The 18,632-nt window shown below is 32.9% G+C and overlaps 1 long non-coding RNA gene across 1 annotated transcript; it reads left to right on the plus strand.

Moving 5' to 3' along the window:
• The first annotated feature begins 297 nt into the window (after nt 1-297).
• LOC119867003 lies at nt 298-18,339 on the plus strand. The gene is made up of 3 exons (XR_005381946.1): nt 298-834; nt 1,582-2,333; nt 18,273-18,339. It is a non-coding gene; the product is annotated as an uncharacterized LOC119867003 (long non-coding RNA).
• The last annotated feature ends 293 nt before the right edge of the window (nt 18,340-18,632 follow it).

The following is an 18,632-nucleotide window of genomic DNA, read 5'->3' on the forward strand; positions in this document are numbered from 1 at the left end:
ACCATAAACTCAAATGTAATGCAAGTGATTAACTAGTTTTAGAAAATTAGAATGATTTGAATATTCTAATTCTAATTTGAAATCTATGTCTAATTTGAATGTAATTCAAATTTGAAAAATTCTAATTTGAATTCTAGTTTTAATTGTAAATTCAATATTTTTCATCTACTTTTATTTTTCTTCTTAACTATTCTTATCTGTCTTTATAATTAGTCATATATTAGATCTCTTCTCTCTTTCATATAAACTGGTTGCGTTCTGAGTTATCATCATTTAATTTTTCTCAGTAGACTAACAACATTTTTGAATACTTGACTAAATTTCTCAGTTATCTACCTTAATACATAAACTGCATAATTTTTTATTCAGAACTTTTACTTTGTAATGTAGCCTTTTATAATTTTGGAGGGTTTCTCCCTCTATAAATTTAGCTTTCCTAAGTTCCAATAAAATATGGTTTATAAATTTTTGCAAGTTTAATTCCATATGATAATGTAAATCTACCTTTATGGGTGACTGCAATTATTATCTTTTCAAAAGTAAATATTTTTTATACACCTATCTAGAGTTTTCCTCCTTCCTTCTTTCCTTTTTCTTCTGATTTTGAAAGAGGACAAGATTTTTTCCTGATATTGCGTATCTTAGAGATAAGATAGAATTCTCAATTAGAAAGTTTATACTTTCTGTAAAGTCGTTTTTTGCTTGATCATAGGACTCTCGGCTGTAGGCTTATGCAACGGACCCTGGGAAGGAATGTGTTTATTATTTTCATGGACAACCAAGTCTACTGAAGACCACAGTTGCTGTCCCTTTAAATGGAAGAGATGTGTTGAGGTTTGCTTTCTATATACTGTTGCCTTTTCTGCTCTTGATTTCATTTCTTGTTTTTTGATCCTTGTGAAATGCTTGTTCTAAGTCAGACCTCTTGAGAAATGAAGATTTCACCAAGTATACTCTAGCTATGCCATTCCTGCCGAACAATTTTGGTTAGTTTTCTTTGTATTTGTGGTGATGACCAATATTTAACTGTGGTTTTATACTACCCTCTTTCCCCCCATCTTAGAAGACTGAGGTAATCTTTTTGTTCCTTATCATATCATACATTAAAAAATTAAAAACTGTGGCTGGATATTCCTACAAAATATACTTACTCAGGGTGCTAACAGAAAAATAAAAGTTTTCTATTTTTCCTCTGTCCATGATTTCTACTTTTACTCCATATACCTGCTCCTGAAAGTATGACAGTTGTCTGGTTTCAGCAGGAAAACAAAATAAAAACAGAATAATACAAAAACAAAACCTTTCAGATAAATCCTTTCTTCGTTTCTGTTATCTGACTGGCGACAAACATTTAATCCCAATTTTGTCCAAATCTCATAATGTTTGTGAGATGTCAAATGACTGTCTAGTTTAAATATTATCATGTTAGGGATACCTGGGTGGCTCAGTGGTTGAGCATCTGCCTTTGGCTCAGGGCGTGGTCCCAGGGTCCTGGGATCGAGTCCGGCATGGGGCTCCCGTTTTGAAACCTAAATACAGTATTGTTTTGAACTAAATAAAAGTGTAATCTGATTTTTCTAGAGCCATATCTAGAAGATCACATCTGAAACAAAGCTCTTCTGGTCTTGCCTCACCAGGAAGCCAAAGAGAAGAAAAACATCTAAATGCAATATAGAGGCTTATCATTTTCCTTATTGTGTCAACCTCCAAAAATTTGTACTCAGGTTGGAATAGAAAAACATTAATGTTACCATCCCCTACCACTTAGCCTCATTTCTCCCACATAGAAGAGTCAATTATTATTGTCAAGTATCATACTTTCCTTATGGCATGGCATGTAAGAACTTCCACTATCCCGACTTCTCCTCTGCATCCATTATACAGATTCCAGTGGAATGTGCCATTCTTTAAACAGAGATGTGGATTCACATGGCAACAATAATTAGGCAGGCCAATATGAATCCGGGGATTTTTATTCTCCTTTAAAAACCTATTTTTTGAGATAAACTACTTTGAGAATATTATCCTCTTTTCTTTATATTCAGTGTTCCCCTCCTCCAAATTCACATGTTAAAACCCTAACCCCTAAATTAATGGTATTGTGGTACTGTGGAGGGTAATTAGGTTTCATGAGATCATAAGGGTGATGCCCTCATAAGGGAATTAGTGCTTTATGAGAAGAAGGAGGACAGGAGAGTTCTCTCTTTTTACACTTTGAGGAAAGGTTATGTGAGCGCACAGGGGAAAATGGCCATAAGCAAGCCAAGAAAATGGTCTTCGCCAGGAAATGAATCTCCTAGCATCTTCATTTTGGACTTCCAGCCTCCAGAATTGTGAGAAATAGATATTTATTATTATCTAATAAATAGATATTTATTGCTTAAGTCACATTATCTATGGTATTTTGGTATAGCAACTTGAGCAGACTAAGAAAAATATTAAAACATTTTTTTAGAGTAGAAGTAGTATTTGGTATGTGTTAATATCATATCTCTTGCCTAGGCAGTGATTCAGAAAACTGGCATGTTAAAAAGATATAGGAAGAGTAGACACCTGGGTGGCTCAGTGGTTGAGCATCTGCCTTCAGCTCAGGGCTTGATCCCAGGGTCTTGGGATCAAGTCCTGCATCAGGCGCCCTATAGGGAGCCTGCTTCTCCCTCTGCCTATGTCTCTGCCTCTCTCTGTGCATCTCTCATGAATAAATAAATAAAATCCTTATTTTATAACAAGGATTTGAATGAATAAATTGATAAGAGAGAGAGAGAGAGAGAGTTATATGGGAACCTTTTAAGACTTATCTTAAGCTTTCCCTTATAATAAACATTTAATAGTATTTTTCAGACCAAACTTTCTACAGATAAGAAAAGTTGTATAAAGTATTTTTTTTAAAAAAAGTGTGAGAAGACATAGAGGAACTTAAACAACAGCAAGACTTGAGGACTCAAGATCCTGTAGAGTAAAAGCCCACAGAGTAAACAAGGCATTGGGCAACATTCTTTTCTTTGAAAATTTATCAAATTAAAAAGGTCATTAAGAAGGTGAGAGTCTAAAATAAAGCTTTCCTTACACTCAAGGGTAAATGAAAACGTTGGAATCTTTTTGTCCACAAAAAAGAAGGAGACCTGGTAAATATCCGACTTTTTGGTGGGACTTTCCAGAGCTATACTGTACGAGTAAGGGTACATGTGAATAGTCCAGTTCTAACAAAGAATAAAGAGATTCAAATGGGCTCAGTTATTGATTAGAACAAGTCAATCTGCCCCTGCACTACATCCTATAAGAAGCAAAGGTAATGCTCTCTGTAGGAAGATAATATGATCAATAGCTTCCAATTTTCTTCATCTTCCCTGCTAGAAACCCAAAAAAGATATCACTTGGCTCTTCATAATGAGAACCTAGTGGGAACACTGGCAGTAAAATCTGTGAAAGTGAAGTGCCCATGGGTTTCTAACACTATGTAGATTACAGTGTAATTAGAACAGAAATCAAAATGATATAAGATAGCTGGAAAATTCCCAAATATTTGGAACTAAAGCACACCCTTCTAAGTAAGAAATGGGTCAAAGAAAAATCTCAATGGAAGTTAAAAATACATTTTGAACTAAACAAAAGTGAAAATAAAAATAGAACTCATGAAAATGTGTTGGATACCATGAAAATAGTAATTAGAATCAAATTTATAGTGTTAGATGTATATGATAGAAAAGAAGATAGATCTAAAATCAATACTTTAGGGAATAAAAAATAAGAGCAAATCAATTCTCCTGCAAAAGAAAGAAAGAGTTGAAATAAATTGTAAACAGAAACATAACAGAGAAAATCAATGAAACCAAAAGTTGATTTTTAGATCAATAAAGCTGATAAACCTCCAGCCACAGTAACCCAGAAAATCAGAGAGAAAACACAAACTATTAATATTACAAACAAAACAGGGAGATTATCGGGATGCCTGGGTGGCTCAGCAATTGAGCGTCTGTGTTCGGGCCAGGGCGTGATCCTGGAGTCTCAGGATCAAGTCCCACATCGGGCTTCCTGCATAAAGCTTGGTTTTCTCTCTGCCTATGTCTCTGCCTCTCTCTCTCTTTCTCTGTGTCTCTCATGAATAGATAAATAAAATCTTAAAAAAGAGAAAGAAATAGGGAGATTATCAATACTGGTCTTGTGGACTTTAAAGATTACTATGAACGAACGTATGCCCCCAAATTTGATAAATTAGATAAACCAATACCTTAGAAGATCCACAATACCAAAACAAGCAGAAGAAATAAATAATCTGAATATGCCCATATCTATTAAAGTGATTTAATTGATAAGTAATAAAATTACCAAAGAGAAAACATGCAGGCCAGATAGTTTCACTAGTAAATTCTACCAAACATTGAAGCAATAAATGATACTAATTCTACTCTCTTCCAGAACATAGTCATAGAAAGAACAATTTTGAGTTTATTCTAATACTTAAACCAGATAAAAAACATTGCTAGTAAGAAAAACTATAGACCAAAATATCTCATGAACATATTTGCAAAATCCTTAAAAAATTATTAGCAAATCAAAACGAGTATGTATACAAACTATACACCATGGCCAAGTGGGATTATCCCACATATGCAAGATGAATTCCATATTCACAAATCAACTTAATCTATGTCACCAATTAGAAAAGAAGACTATTGTGATCATGTCAATTAATTCAGAAGCAAAATGGTAAAATTCAATAAGCATGATTGTTAAAATTCTCTCAATTAGAATTAGAAATAGAGGGAAACTTTTTTAACTTGATAAAGAATCTCTATAAAAATCTACAACTAACAACCTATTTAATGGTGAGACACTGGATGCTTTCCCCTATGACTGACAAGAAGGTAATGATGTCCCACTTCACCATTCTTATTAACATGGTACTGGAAGACCTACCTAGTACAATAAGACAAGGAAAAGAAAATAAAGGCATTTAGACTGAGGGAGAAGAAATAAAACTGTCTTTGTGAAAAGTACAAAGTCAACTAGAATATTCCCCATAATCAAAAAAATAAAAAATCTTGGAAATAAGTGATTATAGAGGTTTGCATGATACAAGGTTAATATGCAAAGGTCAATTGCTTTATAACATACCAGCAATTAACAATAGGAATTTGAAATTAAAATCATACTAACATTCATGATAGCATTTGAAAAATGAGATACTTAGATAAATAAAATATATTCAGAATCTATATTCAAATACATAAAACTCTGAGGAAGGGAATTAAAGACGAACTAAATAACTGAAAACATTATGTTCACGGACTGAAAAACTCAATATCGTTAAAATGTCAGTCTTGCCAAATTGATATACAAATTCTACAGAATCTGAAATAACAACCTAGTGAATTAATTTGTTGACATCAATAAACTGATTCTTAGGTTTATATGGAAAAGACCCAGAATAGCCAAAAAAATGTTGGAGAAAAAAGTTGGAGGATTGATGCTACCTGACATCAAAACATATTTTAAATATATAGTAATCAAGACAGCATGGTATTAATGAAATTCAAGGGTAGCCATTCCAACCAATGGAATATGAATAGTTGGACATCCATATTTTAAAAAAATTTGTCTAGATATATATTTTACAAATTATAACTTGATATGTATCAGCAAACTAAATATAAAATGCAAAATTATAAAGTTTCTAGAGGATAGCCTAGGACAAACTCAGGGCTTTGTTCACAGAGGATATACTTGCCTACATAGAAAATCCAGGGACGCCTGGGTGGCTCAGCGGTTGAGCGCCTGCCTTCGGACCAGGGCTTGATCCTGCAGTCCCCAGATAGAGTCCCGTGTCGGGCTCATTGCATGAAGTCTACTTCTTCCACTGCCTCTTACTCTGTGTCTGTCATGAATAAATTAATAAAATATTAAAAAAAAAGAAAATCCAAAAGACTGAGTGTATCTGGGTAGCTCAGTTGGTTAAGCATCTGACTCTTGATTTCAGTCAGATCACGATAGCAGGGTTGTGTGATCAAGCCCTGTATTGGGTTCCATGCTGGGTATAGAGCCCGCTTACAATTCTTTCTCTCCCTCTCCTCCACCCTCCTCCCCCATGCTCACACACACTCACTCTCACTCTCTCTCTTTAAAAATCAATCGCTTAAAAAAAATAAGAAAATCCAGAAGAATCAACAATAAAAAACTCCTAGAACTAATAAGATTACAGGATACAGGCTTCATATACAAGTTAATTGCTTTTCTATATAACATCAGTGAACAAGTGGAACTTGTTATTATAAGCTTATTATCATTTGCATTAGCATCTCTCAAAATGAAATACTTAGAATAAATATAACAAAATATTTACACAATCTATATGAGGAAGACTACAAAATTCTGATGATATCAAAGAAGAACTAATTAAATGAAGAGACATCCATGATCTTGGATAAGAGGATATCCATATTCTTGCATAGGAAGACTCAATGTTATCTAGATGTCAGTTCTTCCCAATTTGATTCAATGCAATTCCAAACAAAATCACAGCAAGTTATTTTGTGGATATCAAGAAAGTAATTCTAAATTTTATATGGAGAAGCAAGGAGAAGCAAAAGACCCAGAAAAGCCAACCCAATATAAGGAGAATAAAGGAGGAGAATAAAGTTAGGGGACGGATACTATCTGAACTCAAGAATTACCATAAACCTAAAGTAAATTTTTTTGCTTTTTAAAAATATTTTTATTTATTTATTCATGAGACACATAGAGAGAGGCAGAGACACAGGCAGAGGGAGAAGCAGGCTCCATGCAGGGAGCCCGACATGGGACTCAATCCTGGACCCCAGAATCATGCACTAAGCCGAAGGCAGATGCTCAACCACTGAGCCACCCAGGTGTCCCAAACTAAGACACGTGGTATTGGTGAAAGAATACACAAATAAAACATGGAATGAATAGAAATAGACCACCATAAATATAATCAACTTATTTGTGATAGAACAAAGGCAATATAGTGGACACAGACAGTCCTTTCAACAAATGGTTCTAGAACAACAAGATAGCCATATGACTTAAAAAAAAAAAAAAGAATGAAAGAAAAATAATCTGGACACAGATTTTATACCCTTGACAATAATTAACTCAGATCACAAACTTAAATATAAAATTCAAAACTATGAAACTGCTAGAAGATAACATAGGAGTAAATCTAGATGACCTTGGTATAACGATGCTTTTTAGATTCAACAATGTAGACACAACTCACAAAAGAAATAACTGATAAGTAGGCTTTCATTTAAATTGAAAACTTCTGCTCTGTGAGAGACAACATCAATACAGTGAGAAGACAAGCCACACACTGGGAGAAAATATTTGCAAAAGACACATCTGAAAAAGGACTAAGATCTAAAATATATAAACTCAACAGTAAGAAAACAAGACACTCGAGTGCCTTGGTGGTTCATTCACTTAAGCGTCTGCCTTTGGCTTAGGTCATGTTCTCCGAGTCCTGGGATTAAGCCACATGTTGGGTTCCCTGCTCAGCAGGGAGCCTGCTTCTCCCTCTGTCCTTCCCACTCACTCGAGCTCTCTTTCTCTCTCTTAAATAAATTATATAAATAATAAATAAATAAATAAATAAATAAATAAATTCTTGTTAAAAAAAAAAGAAGAAAAACAAGAACCTCAGACCTTAACATACACCTCACAAAGGAAAATATTGAGACTGCAGATGGCAAATGAGCATATGAAAAGGATCTCAATATCATGATCATCGGGGAAATGCAAATTCAGATAATGGTACACAACTTCACACCTATTAGAATGGCCAACATCTGGAACACTGACACTGCTAAATGCTGACAAGGATGTGGAGCAATGTGAACTTTCACTCCTTGCTTTTGGAAAGCAACATGGTACGGCCACTTCCAAAGACAGTTTGCCAGTTTCCTACAAAACTAAACACACTCTTACCGTATGATCCAGCAAACATGCACCTTGGTATTTACTCAAAGGAGTTGAAAACATATGTCCACATAAAATCTGCACATGGATGTTTAAAGCAACTTTAATCATAAATGCCAAAACCTGGAAGCAAGATGTCCTTCAGTGGCTGAATGGATAAACAAACTGTGGTTCATTATTCAGTATAAAAAGAAATGAGTTATAAAGCCATGAAAGGACATGGAGGCACTCATATGCACGTTGCTATGTGAATGAAGCCAGTCTGACGAGGCTATGTACGGCATGACTCCAATTATATTCCATTCTGGAGAAGACAAAGTTATGGAGACTGTAAAAAAATCAGTCTTTGCCGGTGCTCTGAGGGAGGGAAGAAAACATGAATAAGTAAAATAAAGGAGATTTTTAAGTCAGCAGAACTGCAGTATATGATACAATAATAGTTGATACATGCTATTATATATGGGTCAGAACCAATAGAATGCACAATACAAAGGGTGAACCCTAATGTAACCTATGGTTTTTAGTTAGTAAGGTATCAGCATTGGCTCCTCAATTGTAACAATGTATTATTTTAGTATAAGATGTCAATAAAAGGGGAAATGAGATGAGAGTGGGAAGAAGTGACAGTAAGGGAACTCTCTATACTCCTCACACAATATCTCTATAAACCTAAAACTGCTCAAAAAATCTATTAATTAAAAAAGAAAAGTGGGGTGTGTTCTGGATGAATAAAGTCACAGTCAATATAGGTACAATTTTGCTTTGTCAAAGTAAAAATGAAGTTTATAACATACAAACAAGAACAGGGAGGTGCTAAAAAATTGCTTACCCTAAAGAAAGGCAATTCGGCTTGAAAGAAAGTCAGTGGGGTTAGTTATTTTACATGTTGGTGTAGGAATGATTCTTTCCACATCAGAGCAGGCAGTCAGCAACAATGTGCTCAGAAGCAAGCTATGAGGGAACCGGAGGTAGTGGAGAAAGAATAATATTGACTATTATTCCCAGAGAGTTATTTATCTGGAAATTTTAGCAAACGTGAAAAGAATCATTGAACAAAGACGATATAAACCATTACATATAAATTTTTTTAAAAACTAGGCCCCTTGCCTTTGGATATATGAATCAAGTAGACGGAAAACAAAGGACAACAATTAAAAAGTAAAATGTGTGAAATATGAGTAAAGAGGACACTGCTAACAAACTGCAATGAAGCAAAATTGAAAGTGATCATAGCTATAAGCTTTCATCAGAAATGCAAAAGAGGAAGTTCAAAATTAAAACTCCTTAGGGTGGATAAAATGGGAAAGTTCAATCAAGGTGATAAGTAAAAAGGCCCTTTACAAGGCAGCTTCCCTTTTACAACACATGCTCATCTATCTTGGAGACACTGAGCTAGAGTCACTGTCAGCCTAGATACAACTTGGTTTTGTCAAAGAGGGAGGAAAGATTGCAGAGAAGGAGTTATTAGGGAATTGAATGATATGTACAGTTGGATCTAATTAGGGCAAAGTGATAAGTGATGGTTTTAGCACAAGAATTAACACAGATGGTCAAAAAAGACAAATTTAGTATCTACAATCTGGAAAATGTCAGGCTTAGCATAGATAATGAACTCCTAGAAAATAAAGAATGAAATAAAGGCCCTACTGAAATGGCAAATGATTCTAGGAAGGAAAGCATGCACACACTATTCTTAGAATTCCTAAATAGATAATGACTATATTAGCTTAGCTCAGATTATCTGCTATAGTAACATAATGAGTGTGAAAATTGAAAACTTGTCAAGATAATAAATATGAAAAACTTTTAGATTTTTATTTTAAAAGAAAATAATAAAGTATAATGACCACAGTTCAAACTTTATATTGCTTATTATTAAATACCTTTCTACCCAAATATATTTATAACCCAGTTCATTTTAAAGTGGTAATTATCGATAAAATTTTTAAAAACTGAGCTTTAATCATTATTTATTATTTCTTGGAATAATATGCAAATTGATGCTGAGACAATTATATTAAGTGAATTGTCTGTATTTTCTATGTAATATCAATTCCAAGTCAAATTCTATTGTAGCAAGAATTGATATGCTATTATTATATTATCCAAATTTGAGGTATCCAAAAGGCAGTATGATCAACAGGAAGCACTTGAGATTTTAAACTAAAGTAAGAACAAACTAATATTGGCTTTTTAATGGAAGACTAAAAATAATGTATCTTTTATTATACCTGAAGCACTTAGATTTTTCATTTGAACACCATTAACATTTCAGAGTCTGTAATTTTACATTAAATGCTCAGCACATGGTTTCTTTATCCAGGTCAGTGCTTAATAGAAGTCTGTGAAAGTAAATGCTAGTTGAAAACTGCTTAAGCATGTGGATAGTACAATGATGATAGGTAAAATACACACACACACACACACACACACAGAGGAAGGGAGGGAAGGAAAGAGGGTGACAGGAAAGGAAGGATGGGGGAGAGGGAGGATGAGAGAGAGATGTTGCTGCCAACAAACACAAGATAAATGTCTTTGTGGCAAAGATTCAGAATGAAAATGAAAGCAGTAAGTAGGACAGCAGCCTTAGATTTGCCAGACCCCAGATTCATACTTCTGTCTTTAAGAGTTTTATTCCCTTTGGAGTAAACTGTCTCTAATTATTCAGAATACTGGAAGCAAGATTACCACTTTTAAAACAGAGGCTGCTGTTGAACTCTGTTCATAGAAAGGTTCCCCCCAGAAAAAAAGAAAAATTGTAGGCAACTGTCCCTATAGCTTAGACCTATATAAGAGTAGGAAGAGCCATGTTCAGCTGTCTGTATCTTCAGTATTATATCCACACTACTGCAGGAAACATCAAACCACCTGAAAATGAGCTCATTGTTGACTAGTGTTATCAAAAGCTAGGGAGAGGCTGTAAAAAAAAAAAAAAAAAAAAAAAAAAAAAAGTAAAACAAAACAAAAGAAAATAAACTAATAAAACAATGGAAAGAGAAAAAAATAATTTTTATAAGCTTGAAAACGTCCAAAGAACATGAGCAAAATAACTCTAAGAAAGTAAAAAAAAAAATTAAAAATTAGAATATTTCATTAAATAAAAATAATAGAGCAATTTGAAAATAATTATTAAGACATAAATAAATGAACAGATGTATCATGTGTATGGATGACTTACATTCCACCTAGAATTATTTTTTCTGTAGAGCATGAGATAGTGATCATTTCCTTTTCCTCTATACCCTACTCAGTTGCCCCAGAATAGTTTATTAAAATGATGTTCCATTTCCTACTACCATGCAGAGCCCTGCTGGTCATAAATCACAATAGGCTTGAGCTTGGTTATGGGGTCAGTGTTCTATTACTTTTGTTTATTCTCGTATCCTCGGGCAGTGCATCTTAATTGCTATGACTTTATTGTAATTTGGATATCAAGTAAAGCAAATCTTCCTCTCCTTGTTTCCTTTTTGAAGACAGTCTTAGCTATTTATAGTCATTTGCACTTCCATGTGAATTCTGCTATCAGCTTTAGGTTTTTTTTTTATTGAGATTTCCGTTGTGTTGTATTTTATACATAAATCAAAGAGGAAAAATTTACATCTTTAAAGTAATGATAATCTGTTGCATGAACAAGGTCTGTCTCTCCATTTGATTATCCTTCCTCTTGATAGTGTTGTGGTTTCCTAGATTATTCAAGTTATTTAGAATTGTTGGTGATATTGCAAATAGTATCTCATTAAAATATGCCCTTTTGTAAATTAATTTTTGCAGATATGTAAAACAATACTTTCAAGTAAATAGTACACAGCTATCATTGTTAGTTATGTATTTGTTTACTTATTTGTTACTTATTTCCGGTTGCTCTCAGTAAAATTTTAGTTACCTGTGGGAATTGTTGTCTTTCTATCTTTCTATCTAAGTTCTTTGAAAATATCTGGCATACAACTAATCATAATAAATATCCACTGAATAAATAATTTATTGAATTAATCAGTATGTAAACCAAGACCATACTTTAAAAAAAAATTAGTAAAGCTCATGAACAATTACACTCAATTCTCATTTTTTTCTCATCTGAGTTTCTTGCCCATTTTAACAACTTTAATACAGGATATCCACCATCCTACAGCCATTTTAAACATGCTCTTTGCACCATCTGTTATATGTTTCATTTCCCTTCATTCTCTTTTCTACTTTCCTCTATGACTAGCTGTGTGTAGAGAACATAATAATGCAGATTGATGGAGGATAGGAGTATAGAAAAAAGAAGTGAGAAAAGATCAAGAGAGAGAAAAATCAGGATTTACAAACAGGCTATTATTTCAATTTCTTCTTTCACCATCTGTTCCCAGAAATTCTTTGACAAGGAGTGAATATTGCAAGGTCTGATAATGCACACTTTTATGCAACAAGAAGGCAACTCTGGATTTGGTTATTATATGTATATTGTTAATGGGAGAAAAAGAAACTTCTCAAAATAAAAATATAAATAAATCAAAAGCATCAATAAAACATCAAACACATTAATTCATGAGATACACTTGACCCCATGACCATCATAGGACAGCACTTTGATTTATTGTTGACTTATCTTTTGTGTGTTTTGTCTTACTCTAACAGATATTTCAATTGGTGCTCAACAGCTAAGAAGTGTTGAGGCCTCATTGCCTGAAGTTCTTTATATCATTTCTAGAATTTTTTTCTCTATAATTAGTATGTTTTGCCTTGATAAATATTGTGGCTGAGTATAGCTTTCTGCAGAGAATTTATAGCTAGTTCCCAATTCTTGTCCTAGACTTGAGAGAACAAGTATGAGGCATTGCTACCCACATTATATTTGTAATTCTCTTACATAGTATAATTAAAACCTCCTAAATCATTAAACTTCCAAGTTGGAAGTAGCCACACATCAACTATTCTTTCAAATGTAATTGATATTAATTTCTTTTTACTTGATAAAGGAGGCAACCACATCGGTAGGACAAAAACTATTTTGCAGTTCTGGCTGAGAAGGGAAGAATGCCAGTTTATATCCATCAAATGATATGCTTCTCTACTGAGACTTCCAACAAAGGTGTTAAATGCATCTCAAAAGACTTGATACAGTTCAATTCTTACAACTGACCTCCTTTTTCATCTATGAAAATATAATAATATGAAAATAATGAAAATTAAAGAGAGTTGCTGCAAAGTTAGGCTTTTCACATGATTAAATTGCTCACCATCAAAAAAGGAGAGGAGTATATGGTCAAATTGAAAAATGCATAAGTTGAGAAATAAATCCAGTATTGAGAATGTAAATTACTTTGGGTTACACATAGTAAGTGAAAATTGGAAATCCTGATTCTTTATTTTACCAAAGTAAGATAATGATTTGGTCAATGTTTTAGAATATCAAATAAAGAAATGCCCAGTCATGAAAACTTAAACTGGTTAAACCTTAACCATATGTAAATTAATTTAAGAAAGAACTACAAAGACATAGAAATCTGAACTGTGGAATGTTTTTCCTCTCTGTTATGAATAAGGTTTGAAGTCATACTGTTAACCTCAAGTGACACCAGGTTAGAAAAACATACATATAATTAAGATATTTCTAATGTTGTCTGAGAATATAAAGAGTGGCTTATACCAATTTTGTTTTACCTCCACTACTTGAATCTTCTTTCATTCATTTCTTCATTCATGAAGTATAAAACGATTTAACAACTAAAATGAGCATTATCGTGATCTTCCCATATACATAAAAGTGCAGAAGACAAGTCTCTACCCTTTGTGATCTTTATATTTTTTAAGAGAGATAAAAATATATGTATCAGGAGAAAATGGAAGAGTTGTTCTTAAACACTCAATGAAATACCTGAAAGTCAATGAAAATTATATGACCATATATTCATAGCACTATAGTCAACATTTTTTCACATAGCACACACATAAAATGATGATGTTTATGGCATATTAGAGTAGGGAGATCGCAATTTGCAGCCGGACCAGTCCAGGACCTGTGGCCACACTAGTTTTCATCTGGATGCTGAAAAAAAGATTAGTTCAGTGCACCTGCAAATCCATCAGTTCACACCAGTTGTCAAGCCTTACCTTGGGGAGTACCCAGGTGGAAAGAGATTGATACAAAGAGTATTCCTGGATCTGTTGATTTCTGAATCTTATTTAAATATACATTAATTCATACATGAAAATTTTAGATTAATAACAAAAATAGGGGATCCCTGGGTGGCTCAGCGGTTTCCTGCCTGCCTTTGGCCCAGGGCGCGATCCTGGAGTCCAGGGATCAAGTCCTGCATCGGGCTCCTAGTATGGAGTCTGCTTCTCCCTCTGCCTGTCTCTCTCTCTTTCTCTCTCCCTGTCTATTATAAATAAATAAAAATAAAATCTTTAAAAAGTAACAAAAATAGAAGAAGCAATGGAAACATGTAGAACAGATTAGAAGAATATCATGTATGAAGAAAATAGCTTGGGTTAAGCCAAAACTAAGTTTTTTTGTTTTTTTTTTTTCAAAACTAAGGTTTTTAAAGTGCATGTAAAAATGTGGTAAGAAATGTCACTTTAGTAGAAGCTGTGATTCAATACACTGAACCAAGATTTTATGTGATTCACATGTAGGAAGAAATCATTATTAGAATATTTGAAAGGGATCTGACAATTTTTTGAAATAGTTTCTGTCTTTGGAGGTGTTATAATAGAAATTGTATATTTTCCTACTCAAAAAAATCCATAAATTTATCCATGGACTAGCTAAAACTTAGAATAAAATTCTGTGCTGAGCATGTTGTTAAATGAACTAGACTGTGTCTCTTCATCATAAATAGAACCTTGATCCTGAATCACATGTTTATGACAGTAGTCATTTTGAATACTATTTTGGCTGTAGTTCATGTACTTTACAACATCATCACACAAAGTAAAATGAAATGCTAGCTGACTTTAGCAAATTAAATATTACTAACTGTCCTAAAATAAGTATAAATATTAAAACAAGTAAATTAATTATTTTTAAAAAAAGAAATAAAGAATAATTCACAGTCAAGCTTTTATACTTCCAGAAAAAATATTAGTTGGCTGTTTCAAGAATGAATGTCCTATCTACTAAAATAGCATGTTCTTTTCTGACTTACAGTCTCTAGACTCTTTAACATTTTCTCACAAACATAAGCAGAAGCACATACACAACCGAAAAAGGATAGTGAAAGTTATTTCTTGAAATTATTTTAAAGACTAAATACATGGCTATATGATTAAAAGAAGATCCTTATACTAATGCCTCCAACTTCACTCTTTTTATTCAAACCAGCTATTCAATCTTGAAATTTTTGAGTGAATTCTTGGGAAAGTTTAAAAATTTTGTTTATTTTTTTCTTGATTTCATACATCCCATAACAGGAAGTGCCACTTTTTTGTTAAACTTCATTATTTATGCTACCTGGGATATTAATATGGTAATGTACTTTTTGTAAAACATGACTAGAACTGATGATACTCTGTTAAATTATGAATTACTATAAGAACATGTAAAAATTGATAGATACACCTATATAATGAAGAAATATGTAAAAGGCCTTTGAGAAGCAGTAATTCAAATTCTGGAATATAAGGGGTTTTTTAGAATTTTAAAACCACATACATATATAATTAATAGATAAAAACAGCATCTTCTGGAAAAAATCAATTAAAATTTATTTTGAATTTTCATTGCCATCATTGAACAGCATACTGGATACAGAAATATGTTTCAATTAATTTTCTATGTGCATGCAAGTTATTACAAATAGACATTTCAATGCAAAATTAAGTTTTTTCTTGATCATTTACTCAAAGTATGACCCCATACTTCAAAAAATCTTCAAAACTATAGCTATGAGAAATGTTTATCACTGGCATGCAGATTTTATGTGCCTTCAATTTTGCACTCTACTGATGAGTTTATATTCACACACAAAAAAAATGGTATCTCATGTAAGCTAAAATAAGTGCTAATTTTGAACCAGATCATGGATAGGTACTGTTTTGTTTTTGTTTTTGTTTTTCTAATTAACCTTATATCAAGAGATCTGGTCACAAACTTCAATACCTAAATAAGATTTGTGGATGTAATAGGATAAAATAATATGACAGCAGCATACAAAAATATAACTTATATTGTTAGAAAACAATTGGGATGATTTATATGTCAAAACACCTGGGTAATGCAATCCAATGTTAAAGTACTAATAGGGTGGGAGGCAAGGCAATCATGTCCTGTGTTCCTTTATAGAATGATTCGTTGTTCCACATTGAATCTTTGCAGTGTGGTGTGAAGGATGCTGACCCAATCAATAATTCCCTCTTGAAAAAAAAAAGTTCAAAGATTCAATGTGAATAACATTATCCTATTTTCTCAAAAGCCCTTTCCTGCATCGAGTCATATGGCTTCAGACAAGAATTCCAACTGAGTTGTGGCATAAAAAAAGATTACAAGGATTCAGTAGATCAGCAGGAAGCACAAAAAGAAAGCATCCTTTCTTGCAACTAGCTTGATTAAACCAAATGATCTAAGATAAAATTAAGAGAACTTATTATCAATATCTCCTCTAAGACTTTGCTTTCCTAATTGTTCAAAGTGAACAAATATCTGCTACATTTTCTGAAAAGGTTTCATCCTCACTTTTTTTTCTTACACTTAAGACTCTTTAGTCTTGATTGGATTTTAAATCATCAACCACATAAACAGGAATGATTCCTTCCTATGCTTTTGGTGGAAAACCTCTGTGACTCTGCTCCTAATCTCCCCCATGCTTGATAAGACCTAAGGGACTTAAGCTTTTATTTCTTATTTTCTTAAAAATGGGTAACAAAAAAAATCTATTAATATGGTAATTATTTTCAGTGTATTCAATAAGAAAATATTTCCCTCTGTTTAATATCTAATAAAATTAAGTAAAAATGTTAGTTAGCTGATTATTTTCAAAATCATATACCCTCACATACTTCAATCTTGATTCATTTGAAAAGAAAGATGGCTATGTATAAATAGGAAAAAAATAGTTAACTTCTTAGATAACAATTATACATTAAAGTTTTATATATATAATAATGCTATATAGTCCTTTTAGTTCTAGATCTTAAAGGTGTTGCTCTCTTCCTTTATATGCTATGATATATATGAAAAGATATTGGATACAGCTATAGCAATTTATTTTGAGCGAAAAGATTTTGGCAATGTCTATAATCATACTGATAACCCCATTAACTGAGCCATTTCTTTTGATCATTATAAATATATTACCTTGAAAATCAAGCCAACACATGAACTAGGAGATGAGCCATAGGGTCCAGGATAATAAGGAAGCTAAATTTTCATCACTGGAAGTGAACCAATTATATTTCATATAAATAACATCTTTTAGAGCAACACCTGGTAGAAATGGTAGAAATAAAAATATTACACAGCCTTTTAATTTTTTTTCCAAGATGGCCTCCATTATTTCAAAAGGATTGATTTTTCCCACTTGGTTTTCAGAACAAGTGTTTCTTAGTTGGTATCTAGAGCAACATGGAAGTAAATTAAATTTGTAAGACTGGACTCCAGAATGCTAAAATGTGTTTATCTCATCTAAAACTAAAGTACACAGATATATACATGGAGGTTTATTTTAGCTTATTGCATCATCAAATTTACATACTTAAGTTCTTTTACTTATGAACATATCGATATCTCATTTTGGAATTATATTCATAGACTCTGTAGCATGTGTAGATTTCTTTTTTTTCTTTTTAAATTTTATTTATTAATTCATGAGAGACACAAAGAGAGACCAAGGCAGAGACACAGGCAGAGGGAAGAAGCAGGCTCCATGCAGAGAGCCCAGCGTGGAACTCCAGGATCACACCCTGGGCCGAAGGCGGGCGCCAAACCGCTGAGCCACCCAAGGATCCCGCATGTGCAGATTTCTAAAGTAGTCAATTTCCATTTATACATAGTTGACTTCCTTTAAAACCATAGATTAATTCATTGAATCAAACAAAGCATGAAACAGATAATGCTGGCCAACAATTTCTGAACCAGTTCAAATTTCTGGTAATTATAGCATTGAAGGATGATCCTTATATTACCTTACTGGGGCCTAGAATCCATTATATAGTTTTTTGTTTTTTTTTTTTAGAAAGGATGACTGATATCTGTTTATGTGTGAAATACATAAATGCGGATATCAAGCATGGATGTACACATAGACTATGTACACATAGACTGTTAATAGTCAAATTTTATTTTGTTCTCTTAAAGAAAAAAAACTTTTGCCTTTTTCTAAATATTCATTTACTTACTTATTATTTATTTATAGTTATTTTTAGAAACCCTTGTGTCAAGAGCTGACTTTCAATAGATCAATGAGGAGATTACTCTGCAAGGTACAAACCCCAACCATCTTTTCTGCCTTTAGCTTATATATCTATAAAGTTTAATGTAAGTATGCTTAAATCTACATATCATGTTTACATAAAATAATTTTAGTCAAATTTGCTTCTTGAACTGTATCTGTAATTTTAAATTGAAATAAATTTGCACTTATCAAAGGCTCATCAATTTTAAGAGGAGAAACATTGGGGGGGGAGACCATTCAAACACAAAAAAGCTCATTAAAAGGATAGCTGGAAATTAGAACCAAAACAGATCGTTTATTTGCTAATATAACCAACATACA

Source organism: Canis lupus, chromosome 31 (assembly GCF_011100685.1).
Source record: "Canis lupus familiaris isolate Mischka breed German Shepherd chromosome 31, alternate assembly UU_Cfam_GSD_1.0, whole genome shotgun sequence".
NCBI classification, from domain to species: Eukaryota; Metazoa; Chordata; class Mammalia; order Carnivora; family Canidae; genus Canis; species Canis lupus.